Raw genomic sequence first — 9,133 nt, forward strand, 5'->3', positions numbered from 1 at the left:
TTCAAAAAAGAAAATTCCTTTATGCTGATGCGCATATAGACTCAAGCTTAAATTCTCAAAGAAAAGTTTTGAACCAGACAAACAAAAAGCGACAATAAGAATGAATGAATTAACATATGGAAATGAAAAGTCTTGCCATGGCAATTATTATCAGTAACACCCTCAAAACATCTCCAATGTTCACTTGTCTGGGTCTGGTTCAGGATTCCATATTTTCCATACACCCTACCACAATAACACTAAACAGCAGTAAGCCACACTCTTGACTGTGCTATATAATTCATGAAATAAGTACCCATACTCTCTCATTGTTTTAACCATGCAAATAATTCCTGAGCTTTAATGTCATTGACTAGAAGTTCGAATTTGCTTATGACGTGAAGAGAAGAGGGTGTATTTGTTCACAAATGTACTGCCAAAGAAAAATTCCTTTCCCTTTCAGAAGAAATGTTGCACAGATCAAAGGTGGGGCCTACCATCCAGAGGGTGCCCCCAATGTGGGCAAAAATAGAAATCCTGTGCCTCACAAGTGTACCCACAGTGAGGGCACCTGAATGGCCTTCTGCCACTTGTGTGCCCTTCAGGAAAACTTAAGAGGGTTGACAGGGGGTCTGGAAGTGCAGAAGAGGAGGGAAGGGAGTCTTCTGTACCAGAAAAACTTAACACAAGAGATGATGGTGATTACAAAGATGGAGGTGATGATGACGAGCCAGTTAAGGATGAAGTTAGACTAATCAAAAAATCAACAGTTTTACCAAAACCAAAGGAAAACGAGAAAAACAATCATCAAGCATGTTGGAAAACTGTGGAAATAAAGCTGAAAGTCGGTGGAGGTTTTCACAATCATCCACTGTCATAGTACACGAGGGTTGCTGTAATTGAGCCCGGCCGCTTGCTTCATTGGTCATCAGATGGTCAAGTACAGTGTTTACATTTTCCCCACATTCCCTGAACAACTGCTCCAAAGTTGTAAAGGGAATGTGAGGAAAGGCTGCCTCCAGTTGCGTGAGGGCCATGACTGCTGATGGCTGTCTATCTGTTACCTGCCCAAGGTTCTCTGTCTGCATGATTTCAAATAAAGGTTTATAACAATTAACGCAGCCGTTGATTTTTAGAACACACTGTAACAATGTTGTCTTCCTCCACAACAATTTTGACATCCTCCAGGAGGTTAATTACACTTTACTCACGTCAACAGCACTAGTAAATCAAACCTCTATTACTATCTACTGTGAGGGTTGTTATACAATCCAGGCAAAATGGAAATTAAAGTTGGTTTCGCGATAGACCTTCACAAAAGTTATGGGGATTGGGGGAACAAGGGAAGGTGCATAAAAATGTCATTTATAGTAAACAACAAGACATATCAATTTAAACTGCATGTATTATCCATCTAAAAGGGCCACAGTCAGATGGTTTTTAATTGTATTAATACTGTGTTCCTTCTTCAGCAGCATGCTATAGATTTGATCATTCCAAAAATAGAAAAAAAACACTTTCGAGCACTTATTAGACATGGAAAAACAAGACAACACTTATTCATGGGGGTAAATATGTCTTAGAACGTAGCAACCAATACATTTATATTTACCTTGTTTTCCTTTAATTTACTTACCCTCTGCATACTACCTTCTGAATAGGCCCTCAAAATCCTTGCTTGGTTGGTTAGGAATGGCAGCTTCTTTTCCTCTTCCGAGAGATTAGCCATGAAATTGTTGACAAATCTGTTCATTTGCTCATTTTCGTTTTCATCCTTCTAACGCTTTGCTTTTGCTACATGTAGGGTAAAAACGAACAAAACTGAACGCAGTGTAAAAATATTGAGGAAAAAGCTCACTAACGAATTTAGTACAATCCATATCTCAATGGCAAAAGAATAATAATTAAGCTTTAACCTTTCTTCATTAACAAGATATTTGCTTCACTGCTGTATAGAGAAAAAGGTAAGAACACTTTGTTGCTCTCCACAGGTCCACATCCCTTTTTTATTTATCAACTTAACATAGTAAAAGGAAAAGTGCATTTCCCTTCACCAATTTTACCGATAATTCAAGTTTACTTACCAGCTCTGGTAGCCGCAGCTACGCAAGTTAACAACCTTCAAATATATCATTTTTGATCTTAGAGAAACAGACCAAGGAGGGTGGCAGGGCTGAGGTAAGCTTTCTTGCAAACCTGCCGAAAATGAAGATGTTTGCATCACTGTACTGTATCGAGAAAGGGGTAAAAAACCATTTTGCTAGCATTTATTATTATTAAAACCATGTATTATATCATTAACATAGTAAAAGGAAAAAAGTGCATTTCCTTTCGTCAATCTTTACGATAATTCTAATGAAATATCTAGTAGAGTAACAGTTTACTTATCGGCTCTGGCAGCTGCAACTGAAGTGGCACTCGCTTTTTTTCCAGAATTTGCTACTGTGAGAACATTAGCAGCGGAAACAGTTCTGAATGGAAAGGAAAAAAGCCATTTCAGAGTTAACTGTCAATACCCAGAGAATAGGAATCACGCTAAAATTAGAAACCATAAATAGTTTTACTGATGTACTTTATTCACTTTATCTCAGAGATAAGGTGGAATAAGTATGAGCTATTACTGGTATTCTGTTTTGTCGTTGCCTTTCATTTTTGTTCTAGTCATAGGTCCTCCAGGCATCATGTAATCTTATCAGAGCTTCTAAAGATATGCCAAAAATTGCAATACAGAGAAAAAAGCAGCTCTAAGCAAATTAAAAATAAACACTCAGCTTTAAGTTTATGTCTCTCCAATGCTTGACTAAAACAACTGCATAGCAGCCAGTGTGGACCACAGCTATCATGATATGTCAAACCGGATTGAAACCAGTGAAGAGGCAGAAAGAAAACATTTTCCAAACCCTTTTCCACCTGAAAACGAAAAGCGTTGACTGTGTAAGAACTAAAGTTGAAGTACCATGGTCATGTAGCTGCGTTGAGCCACAGGAAGTGCGCAAAAAATGAAGCCTCTCTTATTTTTAGGTGAGTTAACCTAGGTTGAGGCTGCACTCCAATTGAAAACCAGTACCTGGTCAGCGGTAAAAAAAAAACAGCTGACCTCGGTGAGCTCTAAGCTTCAGCCCGCGATATGGTCATGTGATACTGGTAAGCGGACGCCTTGTTTTGACAGGTGTCAATTGATCAAAACATGAATGCCCAATATCAAAGATGTATACTGTAAACTAGTAAGATACTGGTATCATTGGCATACATAGAGGGGTGGACGGATGGACGTACGGAGCACCAGTTACATTGAGGTAATAAAAGGATAAGGGAATATATTCACCGAGGATGAATATATCATCGATGCCCGAACTCTTCCTCAACATACTATTGATGAAGTGCAGAAGCACAAACGTTTGCTCTGCCAAGGAAATGTGATGAAGGGTTCAATTTATTCTGAATGTTTATCACAGTTAAAAATCCTTACCACAACATGTTCATATCTCAATTTTGCTTCCTGTTCTTCACTCATCAATTGGTTTTCCCAATTTGGGTCGCCTGTTTGCTGGCTTGTACTTTCATACATCATCCTAAAATCATACAAGCAGGTCGATTGCTAATCTGTAAAAGCGAACATTTGCTTGTAACAAAACCTATTTTGTTTTTCCATGGCTTTCTCGTTGATCCACACTTACAAGGCAGTGTAAAATTATCCCTCAGTTCTGCATGGACATCCTTGGCGTTTTTTTCCAATTCTTGTGATGCAGGTATGAGAGCAACTGCAGGACACTTCTGAGGGTCCAACATAGGTGAGGCGGGATGTGGGATATGAAAACTTTCAAAGGCAAGATGTGGGATGAAGATACGACGTCGAGACCGGGATATGCTCCATTTCCATAAGCGAGATACGGGATAGGATAGTTCTATGCAGGATAGTAAGTAACCTCAAGTGAATTTAAGAGCTTTAATTTGCTTGGAGAGTAAAAATTTCGGCTGATAGACCCTAAAACAATCCCCAGAAAACACGCAAGAAAAGTAAAATAGACCTTGCTCCGGTCATGCGATTTTCTGTGGTTTTCCTTTCGGAGTAACAATTGGCACGAGTAAGAAGTAGCCTTGAGGTCAAAGGGCCATCTCTTTCAAACACGTTGCATTCGTTGACGACACTGTCAACTTCACCAACCTCGTCTGAAACCTCTGACATAATAAACTGTGTTGCAATTTATTATCAAAATGAAAGTGTTAGAAGCAGTTTTCTCCATAAGGAAAAATTTTGCTAGGGATGGTACTCCAAGGAATAATGATGGACTTGCAAAATGCAGGCTATTTCAGCTCTCTGGTATCTGCTAAGAATTCAACAAGGTGGTATATGTTTGTGACGGCACCCAAACGATCTGTATCAAGATGTTCACAACCCTTAAGAAAACTAAAGAATTTGGCCTTTAAATAAGAGTATTGGAGATTCTCTTTCTGCATTTTCCATTCATAAAAAGCACCACGCATACGACATAACATTCAAGAAATTATTAAACAATGCTCATCTTTCTTTTGCCTATGCTGCCAATTTTTACTTCCTAACACTGATGTTATTTGTCCAGCCAAAGTGCTGGCATTTCCTCAGATCAATTATCTCACATAAATGCAACGACTTGTTTTAACATTGGGCAATTGTTTCTCTTGCCTATATACAGGTATGCTCCCAATTTTTCTTTTTTCTTTTTTTACACTAGACACTGAGTTTACTTTACTTTACCAAATTATCAAACAATGCTCATCTTTCTTTTGCCTATGCTGCCAAATTTTACTTCCTTGTTTTTAAAAGTGTTCCCTGTATACATGTGGCATTTCCTCAAATCAATTGTGTCACATAAATCCAGTCTTAAACGATGGGCTAAAATGTTTCTCTTGCCTTATAACATAAATGTATGTTTTTGAATTTTTCTTCCAGACACTGAGTTTCTTTGTCAAACCAAAGTGCTTGCAGTATGTGGTTGTCTGAAGACAAGTGAAAGGGGAAAACAGCGAACTTCTGGTTGCTGTCCGCATCTGAAATACACAATTTCTCAAGCTCCGTACTACCTAGGCAGTGTTTACATGAATGGGGTTTCATTTGTAGCCGCATTGGTTTTCGATGTGCTTACTCCTTCTGTTCACACTACACAGATCTCGACTGTTGCTGAAATCGAGTCGATTTGAAAATGCTGCCAAAAGTGGAGACTTTTCAAAAGAACACGGTTTCGTCTGTCATGTGAAGTTCGAAACCGTATCGATTGGAATACGGTTACCATTTTGGTGCGAAATTTGCATCGTTTGATGCAAAATCGTGAATTTAGCGGGTAGTGCAGGGCTCTCGTGTAACACCACGATTTAGATTTTCTGGCGAAAAAAGTTCTGTGGAAACACTTCCGAACCACATCAATTTTGACGGGGCTTCCAAGTTGTGAAAATATGTCAATATGAAAGCGCATTCATGTAAACACTGCCTTACAGTGCATGTACAGTATACAAAAGTGTGGTCAAGAAATTTTGACTGTACATTTGAAGAAAATGGTAGATATTACATTTAAACAGGGTTGTAAATGTTGTAAATCTGGCGTAGATCGTAACCATGGTTTAAATAAAAAGCGAAATTTTTACCTTTAGGGCTACACAGGACAATCATCTTTGTTGCTATTTCACCTCTTCTCTCTTCTTAGATTAGGTTGATATTTCCCGCCCATTTCGTGCCAACCAGATAAATATCATATAAAACCTTAAAGGAAAAATGGAAACTCGCAGACAAGCGTTTGTCATCCTTAAGTGACATAAAGTTACAGGTGAACCGTTGTTCTTTCGTAAAATTGGCTTAATGACACAATGGCGCGATCGTTCCCGTCATGGCCGAACGAACCCAAAGGGATGATACAATTCTTTTCATCTTTGTTCAACCAAGTGCACTTTCCAGCCAATTTTGCCTCCCGCTTTCCATTTTCTTGAAACACAAAACGTGGCAAACACGAACACCCATACTTGGCAATTAGCAATATGCCCCAGGAGAACTCCAAGAACAAAAGGAGTACAGGCGGATAAGTAATTCATTGCACTCTTGTCACGCAGTGTTACGTGACAAAAAAATTTGTTATTCGCAAAATTCAGTTAGCACATGGCACCTGCAAAAAATACAGTGGTTTGGCAATCAGAAAGAAAGGCACAAAAGCCAGACAAAAAGATACGTCGTTTTAAATAAATTAAGGAAAGTTTCGATATCCCAAAATATCTTCGCAGCGTTCAAAGAATTTCGTCGTTTTTTGTTCTAGAATTTCAAACGCTGTTATGAGAATTTATCAGACACATTCTTTTATTTTAATAAAGGGTTTATCATTCATGGTAAAATTGCAACTTGCCAATGAAGCATGTTTTTATAAAAAACAACTTTAAAAAGAAAATCCACAAAAGTAATGGAGGTTTAAGATTTTTTAAAATCTTATTTTATTTTAATTGATAGAGGAAGAGATTTACTGCCATAATTTATCCAGCAATAAAAGTGCATTGCTTCAAGGTTACTGGACTTCACTCGAACATTGACAAAAATATAATTTGCCTTTGCCTTGTCTACCTTGTATAAGCCAAAGGAGAACGTTTCCCATTCAGATTTTTGATAAGTTAACTACGCATTCTTTTTGATATTCACACAACTGACTTTTAATTCTCACAGTATCTAGTCAATGAGAAGAAAAAGTGACTCAAACCGACCAATCACAGTGCATGGGTGAGTCCAGGCATTTGCCTTAAAAATCTCGCCAATCGGCACAACTTACAGGAGTGAGTCAAGACCTTGCAAATGTCGTTTGTAAACATTCGTCGGGTCATTCTCAAACACAAGAGAGGGGCCAAGTGCCCTCTCCTTCAAAACTTTTTTAAGTTTTGCATAAAGCAGGAGGAAGGAAACTTCCTGACGACCGAGGAACTTTTTGCTGCCTACGAAAACGCAGTTTCCGCTTGGACTGATGGGGTCAGTCTCAATGGCCAAACTAAGTTTTTAATAAAGAAAAGCAGGTTCCGCCGGGTACGTACTTTAAAATTATGAAGTCATCAACGCTTGCATTAATAAATGTTCGATGAAACATTGTTCCAACTTTTAAGAACGGAGCAAGTAAATGAATGGCCTCGTGATTAGTGTTTGTGCATTCTCCCTGATCTACAGCAACTTAGAAAAGCCAGACACGGGCTCCAAGAAAGATGGCCATTGCACCCAGACGTCAAAAACCGTCAGCGAGGATACACTGGCGTGAAGTTAAGGCGGCCACGGTGGACTCAACAAGGGTATGAGTTTGGTGGTCAGCAGATGATTGAAATAGTGGAGCGGTTTATGACTCTAAATCCTTAACCACTTCCTCCAATTGAGGTAGCACTAAATGTCCTGTTCCATTTTCTAACCGGTCAGTAGTCACCAATTACACAGTATCATTTTTAATTCATATGCTTTCTGTAGATTCATGACGTTCCAAGTGACCCCTGAGGCGCAGGCCGTTGTGCCTTTGCTAAACGGGATATTGAAAGAGGAGAAGTTGTCACAGAGTATACTGGGGAGATGGTATCATTAGAAGAGGCAGAGGTCCATGAACAACGTTACAAGGGTCAGGGAAAGACGTGTGCACTAATGATTCTCGAAAGCCAACATTGACAAATCGCGTAAGTAATAAGGATTCAGTTGTCTTGTTGATGTAACCGTCCTAATATAGACATCACTTGGTCGGTCTGGTGTAGGGTCTAAAAAGCACTTCTAGTCCCTGTTTAACACAATTTAGAAACGTGTTTAGAAAGAAATTCAAGTGCTAAATTATTTAGATGCAAAACCAACCTCTAACCATACTACAGTGTCCTAAGAAACCATTTCATCAGTAACCAGTAAATTATGACAAATGTAGATATACATGTACACTGCTATTGCCTTGGCCTTTCTGTAGCTAAAATTTATGACAAAAATGTTTTAAACATAATTCACGATGCTGTGGACAAATTGCTCTTAGATGATGTAGCATTAACCGAGCGGGGAACTGGGCGCCATGAAACCTCCTTCACTGCGCTAATATATACGATTAGACAGACTTGTATCTTCAATAGAAATTTTGGGAATTTTGCGGAGGTGATAGTCAGATTTTAAAAATGGCGACCTGGGAACTGTGATATAGCCGGCTGATTCATTATCCAACAAGCAGATTTCCTTCTCTCTGATTTTTGAAACGGAAAGAGAAACGAAAAAGGAAGCTAAGATCGAAGCTGGGGAACTCCGTACATTCACACAATAAGAATTCCGAGTTTGACCCATAAGAAATACCAGAAGTTAGTTACTTTTAATCAGTTGTTGTCAGTGCGAGCCCCAAATGACAAATCAACTCTTGACAGGACTTCCCGCAACATCTCTACTTTTGCCTCACAGGTTAACAACAACATGTACTAAACAATGATATTTGATTGCTTACTTACGGGTTTGTCTTCAGTGATTCAGCATTCAGTGGATTTCCAAGCCATCATACATAGATCGCCGTGGTGGTTGGCAGAGTTTGTCCCCATTGAATTGTATTGTTAATAGCCCATTTCACAGTTCTGTGCTTAGTTACCTGGCCTTTAAATGAAAGTGAGGCTGGAGTTGACCTTGCTTTGACAGCAACCTCGGATGTTAATTGTACTAATTAGCATGAGAACAACATCATACACATAAGAAAAGCAGTGAGGTTTGTATTAAAGTAAGGTCAACTCCAGCCTAAGTCTCATTCAAAGATCAGGAAACTACGGTAAATACACAACTGTAAAATGGTCAAATAGTGTTTTCACGTGACGTCACGGCAGCCATGTTGGTGTTCCTAAACAATGGAACTAATCCCCTGGTAATTGAGCTCTATTATCCTGCAAACTTTTTTTTTTCGGGAAAAAAACAAGTTTACTGATCACCTGATTGAAAACACTCTATTGTTTAGATTCAGTTGAAGTTTGAGAACTCTCTTCCAACCAGTCCCTTCAGTCCCGGATGGAGTGATAATTAACGCCAGTTAACGACGCTAGACAGACTGTTACACTGACATGATCGCCGAAGAATGGAAACTGTTGCACAGAGTAACTGCCGTTTTTGTTGTATTTGTGAGTTTTGCGTTGGAAAATCATCAGGGAAAAATTTAAAGAAAACACTTATGCA

This window comes from Montipora capricornis, chromosome 1 (assembly GCF_036669925.1).
Source record: "Montipora capricornis isolate CH-2021 chromosome 1, ASM3666992v2, whole genome shotgun sequence".
NCBI classification, from domain to species: domain Eukaryota; kingdom Metazoa; phylum Cnidaria; class Anthozoa; order Scleractinia; family Acroporidae; genus Montipora; species Montipora capricornis.